This window comes from Herpailurus yagouaroundi, unplaced genomic scaffold (assembly GCF_014898765.1).
Source record: "Herpailurus yagouaroundi ecotype Mexico unplaced genomic scaffold, PumYag 557, whole genome shotgun sequence".
Lineage (NCBI taxonomy): Eukaryota > Metazoa > Chordata > Mammalia > Carnivora > Felidae > Herpailurus > Herpailurus yagouaroundi.
In genome coordinates this window covers 431,499-450,853 of record NW_024412774.1, presented here as the reverse complement: position 1 = coordinate 450,853, position 19,355 = coordinate 431,499, and the positions used below count along the sequence as shown (strand labels likewise).

Sequence of the window (19,355 nt, the reverse complement as noted above, 5' to 3'; positions counted from 1 at the left end):
CTCAGGTGTGGTCAAAATGGGCTCTTAATGAATGACAAGACACTCCTATCACTCAGGAAATTCTAGGGGTTTGTTCCAGGAATGAGGGACAATGACCAAATACATGTTTTGTTATATCACAGATATCCAACTGCTCCAATACCACTCATTGAAAAGGCTATCCTTTCCCCATTGAATAGTTTTGCACAATTGTCAAAAATCAGCTAAGCATGGTTGGTTTTGTGGGTCTGTTTTTGGGTTCTCTATCCATCCCATTGACCTATGTGTGAACCAAAACCACTCTTGGTTACTGTGGCTAAATAGTAAGCCTTAACATCAGTTATTCCTCTCACTTTTCTTCTTTTTCAAAAATTGCTTTTGGGGACACCTGATGGCTCAGTCAGTTAAGCATCCAACTCTTGGTTTCACCTCATGTCATGATCTCATGGTTTGTGAGTTTAAGCCCTGCATTAGGCTCTGTGCTGACAATGTGGATCCTGCTTGGGATTCTCTCTCTGCCCTTCTTCTGCTCATGTTCTCTTTTCCTCTCAAATAAACTTAAAAAAAAATTTGTTCCAAAAACAATTGTTCCAAAAACATTTTTTTTCTATTCTAAGTCTAGTGCTTTCCCATATCAATTCTGAAATAAGCTTGTCTAGGGGTGCTCGGGTGGCCCAGTAGGTTAAGTGTCTGACTTTGGCTCAGGTCATGATCTTGCAGTCTGTGAGTTCGTGCCCTGCATAGGGCTCTGTGCTGACAGCTCAGCGGCTGGAGCCTGTTTCAGATTCTGTGTCTCCCCTTCTCTCTGTCCCTCCCATGCTCATGCTGTCTTTCTTTAAAAAAAAAAAAAAAAAAAGCTTGTCTACGTCTACAAAAGATCTTGCTGGGACTTTGATGAAAATTGTATTTTGTACACTTTTTATATGTTTTCTTGCCTAATTGCATTGGCTAGTACTTCCAATATGATTTCAGTAGCAGTGGGGGTATCTGTCATCCTTATGTGTGGTTCACCATAATGATGTTGGCTATATGTTATTTACATATGCCCTTTTCAGATTAAGGAAATTCCTCTTTATTCTTAGTTTGCTATCATTATTATGAAAGGATAATGAATTTTGTAAAGGTTCTGTCTGCATGTATTTGTGAGATCATGCAGTTTTTGTTCTTTAGTCTGTTAATACGATGGGTTATATTTACTGGTTTTCAAATATTGAAACAGCCTACATTTCCAGGATAAACCCCCTGGTCATGTTGCATTGCTGCTCTTCTATATTACAGAATTCAATTTGCTGATATTTTAATGAGAATATCTGTGTTTATATTCATGAGGGATATCACTCTGTAGTTTTCTTGTCATTGTCTGGTTTTAGAATCCAGGTAATGCTGACCTTATAAAATGAATCAAGTGTGTCTGCCTTTTATTTTCTGAAAGTGTGGAACTGGCATCATTTCTTCCTTAACTGTTGGGTGGAATTCATCAACAAAACTATCTGGGTCTGGCAGTTCTTTTGAAAAAAACAAAAAAACAAAAAACATCAACTTCTTCAACAGATATAAGCCTATTCAGTTTACTAGTTTACTTGTACAGTAAATTTTGATAGTTTGTCTTTTAAGAAATTGTGCCCCTTTACCTAACTTATTGAATTTATGAACACAGAATTGTCCAAACAGGACTAGGTTTTTTGCAACCTCTGTGGGATGGAAATATACCACAATGGAATGAGCACTGGGTAACATCTTCCATCTCATCCCAATATATGCCATTACTCTGGGGGCACACCTACCCAATGGTCAACCCATCAAGACCTCATCTTCTCAGTGCCTAGAGCTTTGCCTCCACTTGTGTCAGGCATTCATACACACTCCAGCCGCCATCATCCACATTCTTGAGATTCTAGCCCTCTTGTCCTCCTGCCCAGGTAGCTTCTTCAACTCTACCCACCTTGGGAGGCCTCCAGGCAATCATGTATACCAGAGTTTGGGAAGCAATGCCATCTATGAACTATGGGTGATATGGTTGTTGGGAAGGCCACTGGTGAACCTTCTATTTTAGCCTCCCGAGTCAGAGAAGAGTAACATCAATGTCATCGCCATTAACAGCAATAGCAACAAAATCAACAACAATAACAAAACATCAACAACACGAGCAGCAGTAATAATAAGAGAACAATAATAGCAACAAGGGTGTGAACATGAGCACAGAAGCAACCAATACACACTAAAAACTGTTACATCCCAGACCTTCTCCACACCTAACTTCTCTTAATCCAAATGAGCTAGGGCTTGTCTACATTTTATAAATGAGGAAGTAAGGCACAATAATTCACCTAGGGGCACCTGGGTGGTTCAGTTAGGTAAGCGCCCAACTCTTGGTTTCAGCTCAGGTCATGATCTCATGGTTTCATGAGTTGGAGCCCCACACTGGGCTCTGTGCTGACAGTGTGGAGCCTGCTTGGGATTCTCTCTCTCCCTCTCTTTCTGCCCCTCTCCCACTCACATGGTCTCTCTTTCAAAAATAAACTTAAAAATAATGTTTAAAGAAAAAATAATTCACCTAAGGTCACAGAGCTATTGAGATGTAAACGCATGAGAAACCCAAGGATGACTGAAGTCAAAAGATGCACTCTTACCCATGACACTAACACTCACAGGGCATGGTCCTGGTCCAATGTTTTCATGCAATTTCATACAATTTTTCTTCAACTGGGATTGCATATCTTGTACAGGCCTTCTGAGCAACCAAGGGTTTGCTACTTAAATGAACACTCATTGACAATCAGGCACAGTGTTTTCTTTTATAAACAAAAAGTCCAAAGTGCAACCATGCATACACATGATACTGTACAGAGGATATTTCAATATATAAGTTAGAACAGAAGCCCTATGAAGGCAAAAAATTCTCTATTTACCAGCTTGTTAAAAGCTTATGTATAGTTTTGCATATTGCCTCCCTCCACATTGTAATAATTTTCAACCTTACAATAAAAGATAACAGTTACAACTAATACAGGCTACAAGAAAGAAATTAGGTAACATTTAATATCCAGCAATGGAGGAGGACTATATCACCCTCTCTTGCTCCCACAAATATGCCATTAATTGTTACCTCAGTAACAGCCTTTTCCTTCAAAGCTCTAGTCTTTCCTCAAAGGGATCAATCTCACTAGTCATTCAGTTTTTCTTCCTTTTGATATTACTGTTATCAGAGAACAATTAATGGTAATATGCACATCTTATGTGTTTCTAAGGAAAAAAGGCTGCCAATTAACATACAGCATGCCATTAATTACCCTGATCTGTCAAAATGTCAAAATGAAAAGAACATGTATATTAAAATAAATTAAATACTGTGACTCAAATTCTGTGTCAGGACTAACTTCCTGGCACACATTTTTCCCTAGAATTGTGTTAAAAACCTGATTGTGGATTTGTAATGGGATGAATGTCCTATACTGGGTGTTTCCTCCAGAACTCATTCTCTGATGCACTAGTTGTGCTGCCCAACGAAGTAGTCACCAGATGTGCAGACACACAGAATTAGAAATGTAACGTGTGCCATATGTTTAAATGATAGTATCTGGGATATAGGTGGGTAGAATAAAATGTTATTGACATTAATTTCACATGTTCCTTTTTGTTGTTTTTTTTTTTTTTTTTTAATGTGGCCACGTGGGGCACCTAGGTGTCTCACTCAGTTGAGCAACCAACTTCTGCTCAGGTCATGATCTCATGGTTTGTGAGTTTGAGCCCCGCATCAGGCTTGTTGCTGTCAGCCTGTCAGCGCAGAGCCTGCTTTGGATCCTCTATCCTCCTCTCTCTCTCCCAAAACATTAAAAAAAATTGTTTTAATTAAAAATGTGGCCACTAAAAACAAAATTGAACTTATGTATGTGGTTCACATATTTCTATCAGACAGAGCTACTCTGGAAGATCAGATCTCCAACTGAAAGCTTTCCCATGTAGACTATATGTTGGCTGTCTGTCTCAGGTCTAAGATGTCTTACCACACAAAGGTTAACATCAACTTACTTTTCAATATTATCACTCTATATTGGCTAGTACAAAAACTCATATTTTCTACCCAAGAGTTTTGGCAAGAGTTCTTACCAAAACCCCAACTCTTCACATTAACCAAATCTTCTGATACAAGGACAGGCAAGAATTCAAATTTAAAAGTAACCATAGCAAAAGAATTCTCCCAATTTCTTATGCAGACACAATGTCTCAAAAGTTTCTGATCCAAGGAGGAAAGGATGAACTCCACTATTTTCAAAGAGCTGCTCATCAATATGAAGTCTCTGACAATGAGTAAGTAAAGGGAATCTGATAGAGCTCTGTCATATTCACTGAATCCCCCACAGGTGTCTCTTTAGTGTGATAATTCCCATGTCTAATAAAAGCATACCTATTCTGGAAATTTTCCCCACATTTGAAACACTGGTACAAGGTCTCCTGAGCATATATCTTCTGGTGTTTGTCCAGAACGCAGCTGTCCCAGAAAGTTTTGCCATACTGACTGTTCTCACAGGGCTTCCCACCAGTATGAGTCCTCTGGTGCTGAATGAGACCAGTGATATTCCTGAAGTTTCTGACACTGGTTATAGCCATACGGCTCCTCAATAGTATGCATCTCTGGTGCCAGAGCACTCAATGAGAGTTAAGAGCTCTCAATGAAAGTTTTCCCACATTCTTTACAGTCATAATGTTTCTCTCCAGAATGATTTTTTTCAAGATTTTATTTACTTATTTTTGAGAGAGAGCACATGCGCACATTGAGCATGAGAGGGGCAGAAGGAAGAGAGATAATCTCAAGCAGGCTCCTGCTGCGGGGCTCAATCCCACAACCCTGTGATCGTGACCTGAATCCAAATCAAGAGTTGGAACTCAATGGACTGAGCCACAAAGGCACCCCTAAAGATTTTAAGTAATCTTTACACCCAAATTGGGGCTCCAACTTACAACCTGAGATCGAGTCGCATGCCCTACCAACTGAGTCAACCAGGAACCACAGAATGATTTTTTTTTAATGCACAATGAGGTGACCACTGCAGTTGAAGGATTTTCTACAATCCACATACTTTCAGGATCTCTCTCTGGTGTGACTTCTCTTATATTTAATAAAGCATGAGATATCAGTGAAGGCCTTTCCACACTCCATAATACACAGGGCTTCTCTCTTGTGTGAATTCTTAAATGGGCAATAAGGTAGTAGATATTGGAGACATTTTTCACACTCATATCTATATGGTTTTTCTCCAGTATGAAATCTGTGATGCAAAACAAGGGAAGAGTAGTGGCTGAAGGACATCCCACAGTGGTTGCACTCATGGGGGTTCTCCCTTGTGCAGGTCCTCTTGTGATTGATAAAGGCAGAGATGGCACTGAATGCTTTCCCACAACTATTGAATTTATAAGGTTTCTCTCCTGTATAGATTCTTCAATGCACAATCAGGTTGTAATTCTTGGAGAAGGATTTTCCACAGTCAGTACAAGTATAAAATCTCTCCAGTATGAGTCCTCAGGTACCAAAGAAGTGAGATTTCTATCTGATGGATTGTCCACATTTGTTGAAGTCATGGCATTCATCTCATTATTTCTCCTCTGCTCATGAGAGCCAGTGCCCCGATCAAACACTTCATCACATACCATCCCTTTGTGTGGCTGCCTTTCTCCAACAATTATATCCTGTTCAGTAAGAGGTACAGAATGGTTGTAAAATCACCACTTTTGTTACAACTGGAGGGCCCATCTCCTGTTAGATTTCCACCAATGTGGCCAAGTTGACCAACTTGACTGATGGCTATTCTACAGTCATAATTTTCATCAAGTGTGTGACCTTCACTATATGTGTGTGTGTCTGTGTGTGTATTTATATGTATATTTACATTTATTTATATTATATATATCAGGAATGCTTACCATCTGAATCATGTTCACAGAAAGCTTCTGTTGCAGGACCTTTCTGAGACAGAGCAAAGACCGAGCAGGGGCAGTTGCGTGGCTCAGTTGGTTAAGTGTCCAACTCTTGATTTCAGCTCAGGTCATGATCTCGTGGTTCTCTGGAATGAACCCCATGTTGGGTTCTGTGTTGACAGCACAGAGTCTGCTTGGGATTCTCTCTCTCTGCCCTTTCCCTGCTCATGCTTTCTCTTTCCCTGTCAAGATAAATAAACTTAAAAAAAATAGACTGAGCAGACACCCATGCTTTCTCCATATTCACAACCACCACAGCCTCTCACCAAACCCACTGTGTTCTATTGGGTGGATGCTGTTTGCATCAAATGCTTCTCTGGGTTTTTGTGAAGCATTTCTACCTGTTCCTCACATTCCCATTTTTCTCCTAATGCATATAAACAGGAATAATCCTTCATGAATCTTTCCATCATCAGGAAATTAAGTGGTTCCACTCCAACAACATCCTGCCTTGATGCTTTCATTTTGACCTTTGTTTTCTTTTCTTTTTTTTTTTTTTAACTTTTTAAAATGTTTATTTACTTCTGAGAGAGAGAGAGAAAGAGAGCAAGCAGGGGAGGGGCAGAGAGAGAGGGAGACAGAATCCCAAGCAGGCTCCGTGCCGTCAGCACAGAGCCCGATGTGGGGCTCGAACCCATGAACCATGAGATCATGACCCAAGCCAAAATGAAGAGTTGGATGCTTAACCAACTGAGCCACCCAGGTGCCCCTGACCTTTGTTTTCTAAGCTAGAAGAGAAAAGGGAGAAAATATTTGAATCCTTAAAAGGAAGGGAAAAAGGAAGTTAAAGTGTGGCATGTAAATATTTAAATTGGTCAGGTGCAAATCTACTAAAAGTGATCCTCTGTCCACCCCATGAGAGTAATTTCATTTGTAGGTGTATAACCAAGAGAAATATGTCTGTACAATCAGAGTAACACGGTTCATAACAACCTAAGACTGGACACTACCCAAATGTCCAAAACTAGGGAGTAGATGAATCAACTGTGGTTTATTCACATGATGAAATACTACATGTCAACAAAAACAAATGAACTACAAGTACACAAAACAAAATGGGTAAATCCCTCAAGCATAATGTTAAATAAAAGACGCAAAGTATGTTTACTTCATGAAAATTTTAAGCTGTACACTTATATTTTTCAGCATGCATATTTCCATGGAAATTTCTCAAAAATCATACACACATCCCAAAATAAGCCAGGCACCCATAGATTTTGTTCAGGTATAGACCTGTAGGGCAGGAAGAGCTCATGATGATGGTAAAAGAGGGAGCCATTTATATAGAATAAAAATAGCTTTAGAGATTTTTAATTTTAGTAGAGGACGAAGAATATCTCCCAAAGAAGACTGGCTTACCAGAGGAGGAGTCGGGAGGAGGGTGGATTTTTAAGGAAAACTCTCCCACTTCCCTCTCCCAAAGCATGAGTAAGCAGCATCCTGGCCCTCCCTACCAGGGGACTCTAAGGCTGGGGCACTTGGGTGGCTCAGGTGGCTTAGCATCTGACTCTGGATTTAGGTTCAGGTCATGATCCCATCATCAAGTCCACACTGAGTGTGGAGCCTGCTTAAGATCCTCTCTCTTCTCTGCTCCCTCACTCTCTCTCCAAATTAACAAATTAGGAATAGAAGGAAGTACTTCAACATAATCAAGGTCATATATGAAAAACCCACAGCTAACATCCTCAACAGTGAAAGACTGGAAGCTTTTCCTCTAAGATGACAACACAGGACGGCCACTTTCACCACCTTCATGCAGCAGTTGGTACCATCTGCAGAGCTCATTCAAAGTTCACTTGTACTCACTTGGGTGTGTTGGAGCTCTATGCCATTTTAGGATGTGTATCTTGGTATAACAGTTCTACCCAGAGCTATTAGGCAAGAAACAGAAATAAAAGACATCTAAATTGGAAAGGAAGAGGCAAAATTATCTGTATTTGCAAATGATATGATCTTATATATTAGAAAACACTAAAGATTACACATGCACACACCATTACAATTAATAGACAAATTCAGTAAAGTTGCAAAATATAAGATCAACATACAAAAATCAGTTGCATTTTTATACACTAACAATAAACAATCTTAAAAGGAAATTTTTAAACTGTATTTACAATAGCACCAACAAGACTGAAATATTTGTTAAATAATCACAGAGAAGGGGCACCCGGGTGGCTCAGTCAGTTAAGCATCCAACTCTGGTTTCGGTTCAGGTCATGATCTCACAGGTCATGGGTTTGAGCCCTGCATCAGGCTTTACACTGGTAGTGCAGAGCCTGCTTGGGATTCACTCTCTCTGCCCCTCCCCCATCCAAGCTCTTTCTCTCTAAATAAATAAATAAATAAACATTAAAAAAATAATAACCACAAAGAACAGATTAGTGGTTGCCAGAAAGTAGGGAGGGAGGGTAGGGAGCAGGGTGGCTGAATAGGAGGAACATGAGGGAGTTCTGCAGTGACGTCAAGTCAAGCATCTAGACTGTGGTTGCCATACCAAGATACACATCCTAAGATGGCATGGAGCTCCAACACACCCAAATGAGTACGAGTGAACTTTGAATGAGCTCTGCAGATGGTACCGATGCCAGGTTCTGCCTTTGACCCTGTCCTACAGTTGTGCGAGATGTTAACCATGGAAGAGGCTGGGTAAAAGACGCACAGGCCCTCTCTGTACATTTCTTTGTGCCTTCCCATGAATCTATAATTATTTCAAATAAAGAAGCTTAAAGGAAACAAAAATGGTACAAGACCCTCGATAGGACCTGGCCTGAAATAACAGGAATAAAGGCAATAGGGGTAACTAGGAAAGTTGGAATAGGGATGGGTTACCAGATGATAACAGGAAACTACTGTTAGCTTTCTTAGGTGTGACAATAGTATTATGGTTGTGTGGAAGAATGTCCTTATTCTTAGAATATACGTCCTAAAATTTTTAGGGGTACTTACTTTCAAATGCTTATATACATACACATAAAGAAATATCTATATGTGCACACACAAGTAAATACACACACACATAAACATACATATACACTCATATACATGTATACATATACAAAAATATACACACATGCATACATAAACACATCTACATTTATATACATACAAAAATCCATACATACCCCCCTCAGCAACAACACATAAAACACATGCATATAAATATACACAAATACCCATATGCGCAAACATACATACATGTATAAAATACATTATAAACACATAATACATAACTTATATGTTGCATACATAAAAATTGAGGTGGTGGGTGATGGGTGCTCATTATACTCTTCTCTCAATTTTTCTCAATATTTCAGAAACTTGTCAAAAGAGAAACTAGGCAGGGGATATGTTAATGCTTCCAGAGAGAGGTACTACACCAAGGGATCAGCATTCATTATTACTTAGGTGAGAAAGAATTTATAACAGTTTTCTCAAAAGGTATTCAAGAGATAGTTATAGGTATTCTGAGGAGTGGGGGGGCGGGGGGTGGAATACGTTACCAGTTGGGAGCTATAAGAAAACCACAGAGTTGGGGCGCCTGGGTGGCGCAGTCGTTAAGCGTCCGACTTCAGCCAGGTCATGATCTCACGGTCCGTGAGTTCGAGCCCCGCGTCGGGCTCTGGGCTGATGGCTCAGAGCCTGGAGCCTGTTTCTGATTCTGTGTCTCCCTCTCTCTCTGCCCCTCCCCCGTTCATGCTCTGTCTCTCTCTGTCCCAGATAAACAAATAAACGTTAAAAAAAAATTAAAAAAAAGAAAACCACAGAGTTACTACCCCGGGAAAATGCTGACTTGTAAAACCCTTTCTGCACAGTAAGTTTGATGCAGGAGAAAACAGGGAAGCCAGGAGTGTTCGCCTGGAATAACTGGGATCCAGACAGGGCAAGGCTGTCCACTCAGTTTCCTCCAACCAGCTCCAGAATCACCTGGCCCTATACAGCTGCTCCCCAAAGCTGGCAACTGATTCAAGTTGAAAACTATTTAATCTCTTTGCTCTATGACCTAAATAAGTTTCTGAAAACTCGCAAGTAAATAAAAGCAGGGCAAATAGAATTCTATTTTATTATTGTAGTTGACAATGTTACATTAGTTCCAGGTGTACAACATAGTGATTGGACAAATTTATCCAGTATGCTATGCTCACTACAAGTCTAGCAACCACCTGCCACCATACAATGCAATTACAGTATTATGGACTATATTCCTTATGCTGTACCTTTTATTCCCAAGACTTTACAATTGTATTTTAGATTCTACAGGGAAGCACCCTACTTATATAAAACTTGCATCCAATCCACTTAAATATTTTACTATTAAAAATCTCACTACAAAATATAATACATGCTTATTACAGAAAACTTGGAAAACAAAGTACAAAGAAAATTAAGTCCTGGGTGCATTTATTTCCTGTTTTCTTCCTAGAGAATCATTTTGATATAGTTAGAGTCAAACTGTGTATATACAATTCGGGGTCTTTTTTTTTGTTTTTCCCAGTAAATATTATATTATGGGTAGCTTCCATATCATTAACATGTCTTCATAGGCAGAAAAAATGGTGCAGCGCCTTTGAAGAACAAATTTGGGTTGAAATACAAAATGCAAAGCAATGTGGTAGATCAACATTAAAAATTCAAAACTGGAGGGCCTGGGTGGTTCAGTGTGTTGAGTGTCCGACTTCAGGTCATGATCTCGCAGTTCATGAATTCAAGACCCACACGAGGCTAACTGCTGTCCGTGTGGAACTCACTTCAGATCCTCTGTCCCCCTCTCTGTCCCTCCCCGGCTTGTGCTCTCTCAAAAATAAACAAACACAGGGGTGCCAGGGTGGCTCAGCTGGTTGAGAGGTTGAGCGTCCGACTTCCACTCAGGTCATGATCTCACGGTTCGTGAGTTCGAGCCCCACATTGGGCTCTGTGCGGACAGCTCAGAGCCTGGAGCCTGCTTCGGACTCTGTGTCTCCCTCTCTCTCTGCTCCTCCCCCACTCATACTCTGTCTCTCAGAAATAAATAAATGTTAAAAAAAAAAAAAACTTAAAAAAGTTAAAAAAATAAACTTTTTTTAAAAATAAAAAAAAATTAAAAATACAAAACTTGATCTAAGAGGACCTCACAGGGGCTCCTGGGTGGCTCAGTCGGTTAAACGGCTGACTTCAGCTCAGGTCATGATCTCGCGGTCCCTGAGTTCGAGCCCCGCGTCAGGCTCTGTGCTGACCGCTCAGAGCCTGGAGCCTGTTTCAGATTCTGTGCCTCCCTCTCTCTCTGCCCCTCCCCTGTTCATGCTCTGTCTCTCTCTGTCTCAAAAATAAATAAACGTTGGGGCGCCTGGGTGGCGCAGTCGGTTAAGCGTCTGACTTCAGCCAGGTCACGATCTCACGGTCCGTGAGTTCGAGCCCCGCGTCAGGCTCTGGGCTGATGGCTCAGAGCCTGGAGCCTGTTTCTGATTCTGTGTCTCCCTCTCTCTCTGCCCCTCCCCCGTTCATGCTCTGTCTCTCTCTGTCCCAAAAATAAATAAACGTTGAAACAATAAATAAATAAATAAATAAATAAACGTTAAAGAAAAAGAATTAAAAAAAAAAATAAGAGGACCTCACAGTCAGTGTTGTTTCATCAAACTTTTGCTCCATTTACATATGCATGTGAGTCATGAATGTAAATGTGTTTCTTCTAATGCCTGGGTCAAACATAACTTGAAAATCCCCAGGCTGGAGAAATCCTTACCTGATTTACAAAGACACATGTTCAAGATGCCCGCTAAAGCACTGTAGGGACGGCTGAAAAACTGCAAACTTCCCAGCTGTGCATCAGAGGTGGGGCTTGGGTCGGGGGAATAAATGGTGGCATTTCACAAGGTAGAATTACCGCACAAGAGCGAAAATGGTACATGAAGAAATGGAAGACTGGAGACAGAGGCACACTACAGAAGTTCACACATCAAACACATCAAACCCAAACACACACACACACACACACACACACACACACACACACACACAAACCATACCCATACAGCTCAAAGCTATAGATATTATAAAGGGCAAAGCTCAACAACATCCTGAAGACAACGGTTAAGTGCTAGCTGTGTCACAAACCCCTTCTGAGATCTCAAGTCTGGAGAGGGCCAGCTTTTTCATTCACTAAGCAAATGTTTACTCAACACCTACTGTGTGCCAGGCCCTGTTCTTGGTAGGAATGAATCAGCGGTGGATGAGACAGATGAAGACCACTGCCGGGTGCAGCTGGCTTTCTAGTGGGGAAGACACAAAGAGCCAACTGCAAGATATCTCCATCAAACGCTCTGCAAACTCAGGATGCACATAGACCTGGGTCAGTTTTCTGAGTTAGTACTGGCATCCCTGACTGCCCCAATCTCTACCCACTGTCCAAAACTGACAAACCAAGCAGATTCAAGGAGCACACTGCTCAAGGAAGGAGGCAGAACTCTGATTTTTCGATCTGATGCAAACTCCTAACCACCTGCAACGCCCCAGCAAACAGTTACTAGGCCAGCGGCCCCAGCACTAGGGCCCCTGAGGATTCTGGCTGCTACTGAGGGGGCCATGGGAGGCTCGGAGCACAGACGTGGCAAGATCTGACACGTGAGCTCCCAGTGGCTACCGAAGAGGAACAGATAGTGGGGAGCACAGAAGGCAGGGGTGCAGGGAGGAGGTGCCTGTTAGAGAAGCTGGTGGCCCAACGGTTGAGTTTTGGAAATACCTTACAGGTAAAGACATGGGATTTGGGGGCAGAAATGATATGGGGGCGGGGGAAAGAAAACCATCAAGGAGGACGTTGAGGATTATGGGCAGAAGAAGGAGTCGCCGTTTACAGAGGCTGGAAGGAGTGGGTTTGGGGGAGACCAGAGGCTCGGCTGAGGACCCCGAAGTCTGAGTTGTCCTTCGCGGGGTAGGGGACAGCTTCAGGGCATTAGGGGCCTGTGGGGAGGGGCAACCCAGTCCACGACAGGGGATTAAGGGTGGGGGTGAAGCCTGGGAGGGCGAATTCGGTGGGAAGGGGAGGAAGGAAACATTCACAGGCACCCCAAAGGCTCGATGAAGCGAATCGGTCTTTGGAAGGGGGTAGGCGAGGGCGCAGGACCAGGGCTGTGGCAGGAGGAACACGCAGGAAACACAGAAGGCTGTGGGAGCCCAAACCTTGTGGGAGGGAGAGGAGAGGGAGAGAGAAGGGGCGTCCACCCGTGCACGGTGGGAGCAGGAGGCGCGCACCTGAGTGGAGAGAAAAGGCACCCGGCGCCCCGGGATGGGGAGTCCGCGCCCAAGGGGAGAAGGAAAGTCCGCGTGGGAGAAGAGGGGAGAGGGGTCCGTGCCCACCGGCCGAGCGAAGACAACGAGGGTCTGCACTGCACGGGGCCAGCAAAAGGCGGAGGGGGGGGGTCCCACTCCGGACCCCCCAGCCGCCCCCCCACTCGGAGCTGGGCCGCTGTGACCTGCCGGTCCTCTAGCTGGGACTCACCGGAAGCCGGAGAAACCGCCAGAAGGGAACTCACCTCCGGCGGCGCGCGCCGCTCGTTTTGTGTGCGTGCGCGCGCGCCAGATTCCCGGATGAGGCTTCTCCAGCGAGGCCTCGGGGCGGCTGGGCTCGGGTGTTCGTGAGGGGGGCTGGTCAAGTAATTTGCCCATTTTTCCACTGCATTTCCTTTCTTATTGAGATGCCGAGTTCTTTATAACTTTTGGATATCAGTCCTTTGTTGCGTCTATGAGCGACAGTTACCTTCTCCCACTCCGGCTTGCCTTTCCACTTGCATAATACACTTACATAATACTTTCTAATGAACACAGTTCTGAATTTTAATATAGCCAGCCTTATCAATTTTCCTTGGTTTAGTTAAGAAACGTTTGTCTATGCCAAGATCACAAAGATGCTTTGTATTTTCATCTGCACGATATCGTTTTGCCTTTCACATTTAGAGCTACAATCCTCATGAACTGAGTTTTGTGGATAGTAGGGGGTCGTCAAACTACTGTAAATCCACCTGTTTTTGTATGGTCCAAGAGTTAAGGATGGCTTTTACATTTTTAGATGTTGTAAAAAAAAAAAATCAAAAGAATGGTATTCATGACACTTGAAAATTATATGAAATTCAAGTTTCAGAGTCCATAAATAAAAATGTATTGGAATGCGACCATGCCCATTTGCTTACAAATTGTGGCCGCTTTCACACTACAACAGTTGAGTCTAGTAGTTGTAGCAGAGACCATATAGTGTGCAAAGCCTAAAATACTATCTTTACAGAAAATTTGCTGACTCCTGATTGTATAGTGAGATATGATCACTGGATTTTAACTATTTAAAAATGTTTGCAAAACCAGGAGATACTACTTCTTACGCACTAGGATATCTGTAACCCAAAGACACAGTAACACGTGTTGATAAGGATGTGGAGAAATCAGAATGCTTATACACTGTTGGTGGGAATGTAAAATGGTACAATTGTTGTGAACAAATTTGGCAATCCCTCAAAAGCTTGAACAGAGAGTTACCACCATGTAACCCAGCAGTTCCACTCGAAAGTATCTACTCAAGGGGTGCCTGAGTGGCTCAGGGTTGAGCTCCTACTCTTGATTTCGGCACAGGTCATGATCCCAGGGTTGTTGGATCAAGCCCCTCAATGGGCTCCACGCTGAACGTGGAGCCTGCTTGAGATGCTCGCTCTATCTCTCTCTCTCCCTCCCCCCCCCCGCCCCATTCCTCTCCCCAGCTCATGTATGCTCTAAAAATAAATAAATTAAAAAAATAAATGCAAAGTATCTCAAGAGTGTTGAAAGCATATATCCACTAAAAACTTGTACATGAAGGATCATAGCAGCATTATTCATAATAGCCAAAAAGTGGAAACAATCCAAATGTCCACTGACGAATGAATGGATAACAAAAGTTGGCATATCCACACAATGGATTATTATTCAGTCATATAAGGAGTGAAGTACTGACACATGCTGCAACATTGATGAACATTGACAATATAATGCTAAATGAAATAAGCCAGTCAAAATGGACCACTATTGTATGATTCTATTTCTATGAAATGTCCAGAGCAGTTAAATCTGTGGCTAGATTAGTGGCTGCCAGGGACTGGGAGAAGGAAGAAATGAAAAGTGACTGCTAATTGGTATTTGCTTCCTTTAGGAGGCTAATGAAATGTACTGGAATTAAAGAATGGTGGGGGTGCCTGGGTGGCTCAGTCAGTTTAGTGTCTGACTTTGGCTCAGGTCATGATTTCACAGTTCATGACTTCAAACCCCACATTGGGCTCTATGCTGACAGCTCAGAGCTTGGAGCGTGCCTTAGATTCTGTATCTCCCTCTCTCTCTGCCCCTTGCTTGCTCACACTCTTATCTCTCTCTCTCAAAAATAAATAAACATTAAAAAAAAAAAAAGAGGGCGCCTGGGTGGCTCAGTCGGTTGGGTGTCCGACCACGGCTCAGGTCATGATCTCGCAGTTGGTGAGTTCAAACCCCGTGTCGGGCTCTGTGCTGACAGCTCAGAGCCTGGAGCCTGTTTCAGATTCTGTGTCTCCCTCTCTCTCTGACCTTCCCCCATTCATGCTCTGTCTCTCTCTGTCTCAAAAATGAATAAACGTTAAAAAAAAAATGCTTTTTTTTTTTTTTAAAAGAATGGTTATGGGTGCACAACCTGGTGAAAATATTAAAAACCACTGAAACACACACTTAATTGTTTAACTTAAAAATTGTTTAATCTAGGGGCCCCTGGGTGGTTCACTCCGTTAAGCATCCAACTCTTGGTTTTGGCTCAGGTCATGATTTCACAGTTCGTGGGATCAAGCCCCATGTTGGGCACTGCACTGGCAATTTAGAGCCTGCTTGGAATTCTCTGTCTCCTTCTCCCTCTGCCCCTCCCCCACTCTGTCTCTCTAAAAATAAATAAATAAACTTTAAAAATTTTTAAAAAAATTGTTTAATCTATTTTACCAGAAATGGCTACTGATTCAGCTGAATTCCTTTGGTCACACTAAGCCCAGACGTCCATATACTTTTGTATTTGCTATTTTTTCTCCAGGGACTTGCTTATACATACTCTCAACCTCTTTATCTCTTGGGGTCTTAGTGTTGCTCTTGTAAATGTGGATTTTTTTTATTTGGCACAGGCAGCCTTGCACCCCATACCCACCTCTTCTCCAGTGAATCCATTTCTCTAACCATTGCCCATGAAGGGTTTCCACCTATGGCTTTATTGCCCCTCTCTGGTATTCGATGGGTGGAGTCTCTCCTCCCTAAATCTGTTCTCTCTTGGTCCGTAACATCACCCACCCTGGCTTCCCTCCTCCCTCCTAGGCCATTTCTTCATCTGGCTGCCTCCTTTGTTTTTCCCACAATCAATTGGTTCTTTGGCCACCATCCCTAGTGCTCACCTAACATAATGAGAAGTCTACAAGGCTCTGGCCTACCTCACCCTGCCCGCTCTCCTCATCTCTTTCTCTCTGATGCCCCACATCCCCTCCTGCATCATCATGTACCGTACCAGTCCCTGTGTGCAGCAGTCTTCCTTCCCTACCCCCAGGTTAGTCTCTCCTCCTCTTACAGCTCCCTGCTATTATTTTCGTTCTTTTCCCTATTATAGCTCACATTGATGTTTTCACACTTGTTTGATAAATAAACGGCCATCTTGCTTTCTAGCTGGACTGCTCCATGAGGCTGGACACACTGTTGTATTCCCAACTATACTCCGCAGGGGATCAACGTGCCAACATCTGAGATACTCACCAAATGTTTGCCAATTTAAATGAACTGAAAGACATATTCCAATGTATTAAAAATGATTGCCAACGACATGAGAGATTCTGGACGCAATTTCTTAATCTCATATTTTTCTGTACATTCTGAGTAGAATTGTTCGAATCAGAAAACAACAAAGATATGCACTCAAGATATGGGTGCCCACTGTTCACTAACACTGGTTCACCTCCATCTTAGTTCAACAAACATTTCTTGGGCACTTGCTGCACGATTCTAAGGGCCAGGATACAGCAGCAACAAGATGTGTACAGTCCAGTAGGGGAGATAAACACATACAATGCATCATGTATCAATAAAGCAAGGAAACAGGATGGGGAATGTGTGTTGAGCAGGGACCGTTGCAATTTTAAATAGAGAAATCAGGAAAGGGCTCACTGAAAAGGTGATGTATAATGAATTTTAAGTGAGGAAGTGAGCCCAAATGTATTGGGGGGAGAGGATCCCACAGCAGAAAGTGACTTCAGAGGTCCTGAGATAACAAGACTGGCATTTGAGGAATCGCAGGGAGGCCTTGAGACTGGAACAGAGTGACCAAGGTGGGTATCAGAGAAGGGGCTAGGGAGGTGACAGAGCTGTCAATTAAAAAACACTGCCAGGCCAAGGCACCTGGGTGGCTCAGGGGGTTAAACGTCTCACTCGATTTTGGCTCAGGTCATTTCATGGTTCGTGAGTTCGAGCCCCGCACTGACAGTGTGGAGCTTGTTGGGATTCATTCTCTCTCTCTCTCTCTCTCTCTCTCTCTCTCTCTCTCTCTCCCTCCCTCCCTCCCTCCCTCCCTCCCTCTCTCAGAATGAACTTAAAAAACAAAAGCAAAAAAACCATTGCCAGACCAAAGAAATGATGGAAGACAAAGGAGACAACCTGATTATGGTTGAAGGTACTTGCTTCCTCTCCCCCAGTGAGGATTATCCATCCCTGTCCCAGTGACTTCAGGCTTGTTGTGGACTTGCTTTGACAAGAAAAGGTGAGTGGAAGTGCAGGTGCTATTTCTGAGCAGAAGCTTTCAGAGCCTCTGGATGGATCCACTGGTCCTCCCTTCCCTCTGCCAGGAGGCCAGCAATGCCCCAGAGAGGCTGCTCCCTGGCCGAGCGAAGGCAAAATGAAGTAGAGCACTGGCGTTAGGAGCCCCAAAGACTTTTGCTGTCGTTTGTTACTGTAGCATAACTTACCTTAAGCTGCCTCATACAAGAAACCATTAGAAGTACTGCTTTAAGGTTGAAATTCAGAGTGACAAAAAAAAAAAAAAAAAAATTGACATTTCAAGTGGTGGCAAGGATGTAGATCAACAGGAAATCTCCTTTGTTGCTGGTGGGAGAGCAAAATGGTACCACCACTTTGAAAAGAACTTTGCAGTTTCGTACAAAGTTCAACACAGACTTACCACATGACCCAGCAATTGGGCTCCTAGGTATTTATCCAAGAGAAATGAAAACCTACGTGTTAGAGACTGAAGGTTTGTGTCTTGCCCAAATCTATGCTGAACTCCTAAGCCCCAAATAATGGTACTTGGAGGTGGTGGCCTTTGGGGGTGATTAGATCTGAGGGTAGAGCCCACATGAAAAGGATTAATGCCTTTATAAAAGAGACCCCTGAGAGCTCTCTCACCCTTTCTACTACGTAAGGACAGTGAGAAGACAACCAATCTGTGAACAAGGAGGCAGGTTCTCACTAGACACCAAACCTGCCGGTGCCTTGACTGTGTGCTTCCCAGTATCCAGAACTGTGAGAAAGAAGTGTTTGTTATTTAAGCCATTCAGTCTATGGTAGTTTGTTATTGCAGCCTGAGGATTAAGAGAAGTTGAATTTTATTTGAGATCTGTTCTCCTGGAGAAATTCCCTCACCCCTCTGTTCCAAGAAATGGCTAACCACACAAAGGACCACGTTGCTCTCACATATTCCAAGATAAGACCCAGGAAGACAGGGGCTCCACTCCTCCTCAGTTACTCAATCCTTCCTCCTGTCTCCCGTAAGACTCATGGATGACTCCCTTCTTTATCTGACTGTATAAAATTCCAGGCCCCCTTTCTTTTCTTTGAGATATTACACATTGATGAATACAAAGAGGGCTGTGGATTAATGAAACTAGAAATACGGTGGCAACCATCATGAACATCCCGTCTCATATTGGATTAGACAGCACATCTGGACCTTCCACACACATTCTTAGGCTATAGACTTCTTCCAGGATGCTGAAAGGTGTGTTCCTCTCACCCAACCTAGGGTGTGGGAGGTGTTAAGTAGAGGTAAAGGGCATCTCTTCCTTAATTTTTCTGAAATTTCCTTTCACTAATGGCCGTTCATGAATAGGACTTAATTTACTAGACTAGCTCTGGCAATAAGGGCTGTGTGTATTCCCAAGCGGCACCCGGCTGAGTAGGCCGTGCCTACTCTCAAAGCAGACAGAGACTAGCAGAGGATTTTGTTTTTCAAGTTGTGTTTATTAACTTGCTGAGAAAGAAACACACATTGAATACCACACCAAGCAGGAGCTGGGAAGGTTAAAGGTCTGTAAGAACTAGAATGGGAGTGTGTTAATTTCCTATGGCTGCTGTAGCAAGTTAACACAAGCTTTGTGCCTTAAAAATACACACATATACTCTCTTACAGTTCTGGAAGCCTTAAGTCCAAA

General features: G+C 42.8%; 1 long non-coding RNA gene across 2 annotated transcripts; it reads right to left on the bottom strand.

Annotated features, from left to right (window-relative positions):
• Window positions 1-1,344: 1,344 nt before the first annotated feature.
• Window positions 1,345-13,402, bottom strand: LOC121023429 (uncharacterized). Of its 2 annotated transcripts, XR_005787384.1 has the most exons (4): window positions 13,177-13,402; window positions 12,115-12,273; window positions 11,672-11,766; window positions 1,345-1,484 (listed from the first exon to the last, which is right to left on the bottom strand). It is a non-coding gene; the product is annotated as an uncharacterized LOC121023429 (long non-coding RNA). The 2 variants fall into 2 exon arrangements; XR_005787385.1 differs by lacking the exon at window positions 11,672-11,766.
• Window positions 13,403-19,355: the final 5,953 nt, after the last annotated feature.